Source organism: Lampetra planeri, chromosome 52 (assembly GCF_965212315.1).
Source record: "Lampetra planeri chromosome 52, kcLamPlan1.2.h2, whole genome shotgun sequence".
NCBI classification, from domain to species: Eukaryota; Metazoa; Chordata; class Hyperoartia; order Petromyzontiformes; family Petromyzontidae; genus Lampetra; species Lampetra planeri.
This window is the reverse complement of record NC_136158.1, coordinates 6,156,426-6,158,349: the sequence shown is the minus strand read 5'-3', so window position 1 is coordinate 6,158,349 and position 1,924 is coordinate 6,156,426.

The window sequence follows — 1,924 nt, the reverse complement described above, 5'->3', positions numbered from 1 at the left end:
CCCACACACTCACCACACTAAACCCGCTGCACTACCGCTCCCACACACTCACCACACAAAAACCCGCTGCACTACCGCTCCCACACACTCACCGCTCCCACACACTAAACCCGCTGCACTACCGCTCCCACACACTCACCACACTAAACCGCTGCACTACCGCTCACCACACACTCACCACACTAAACCTGCTGCACTACCGCTCCCACACACTCACCGCTCCCACACACTCACCACACTAAACCCGCTGCACTACCGCTCCCACACACTCACCACACTAAACCCGCTGCACTACCGCTCCACACACACTCACCACACTAACCCGCTGCACTACCGCCTCCCACACACTCACCACACTAAACCCGCTGCACTACCGCTCCCACACACTCACCACACTAAACCCTCTGCACTACCGCTCCCACACACTCACCACACTAAACCCGCTGCACTACCGCTCCCACACACTCACCGCTCCACACACTAAACCCGCTGCACTACCGCTCCCACACACTCACCACACTAAACCTGCTGCACTACCGCTCCCCACAAACTCACCGCTCCCACACACTCACCACACTAAACCCGCTGCACTACCGCTCACACACACTCATCACACTAAACCCGCTGCACTACCGCTCACACACACTCACCACACTAAACCCGCTGCACTACCGCTCCCACACACTCACCACACTAAACCCGCTGCACTACCGCTCCCACACACTCACCACACTAAACCCGCTGCACTACCGCTCCCACACACTCACCGCTCCCACACACTCACCACACTAAACCCGCTGCACTACCGCTCCCACACACTCACCACACTAAACCCGCTGCACTACCGCTCCCACACACTAACCGCACTAAACCCGCTGCACTACCGCTCACACACACTCACACTAAACCCGCTGCACTACCGCTCACACACACTCACACTAAACCCGCTGCACTACCGCTCACACACACTCACCACACTAAACCCGCTGCACTACCGCTCCCACACACTCACCACACTAAACCCGCTGCACTACCGCTCACACACACTCACCACACTAAACCCGCTGCACTACCGCTCCCACTCACTCACCGCTCGCACACACTCACCACACACACACGCCACTTATTATACACATCCGGTGGAAACTGCTGGCGGAAATAGCCGCAATCAGCTGCTTCGTGACCTTTACGAGACGTGGGTCGTCGGGGTGGAGCCGGCGGCAAGAGCCACAGGTCACGTGGTTGCGCGCCGCTCAGCTGATCCACGGCGCCATTGAGGCTCGTCGACCTGCCGACAGCCCTGCAGAGCGCAGCGGCCGCCATTCCACATTGCTATGGTGGGGGCGAGATGATCCAAAGGAGGGCAACATCTTGTTTGACTTCCCCACGAACGTGGAGCTATTTTATCGACCCGAGAGGGGAGGTGGGGGGGGGAATGATGGGCTGAGTCAATGCCACCAACCAGGATTTCGAACTCGCGACCTTCCGATCGCGAACCGCTCGCTCCGAGCCAGTGGCGGAAATTCCACCTTCCTATGCTGGGGGCGAGATTATCCATAGGGGGACAACCACCGTTGACTTACCCACGAAGTGGTGCCCATTTTATCGACCTGAGAGGGCGGGGGGGGGGGGGAGGATGATGAGCCGAGTCAATGCACCAGCCAGGATATTGAACTCGCGACCCTCTCTCTCCGCGAACATCAACGTGGCAGCGCCGCTGTTCGAATCGACCCGCGCGGTTCCCCCCCAGCTCACGACGACTCGACGAGTTTCACGTCGCCTTTATTGCCAACGGATGCCGCGAGCCGGCGGCAGACCGACAGACCACACCGCGGACCCCCGCGACGCGACCACTTGCCCACACGGCGGCGGCGGGCGCTGGTTCACATCAATATATTATCGTCATTATTGTTATTATACCGTA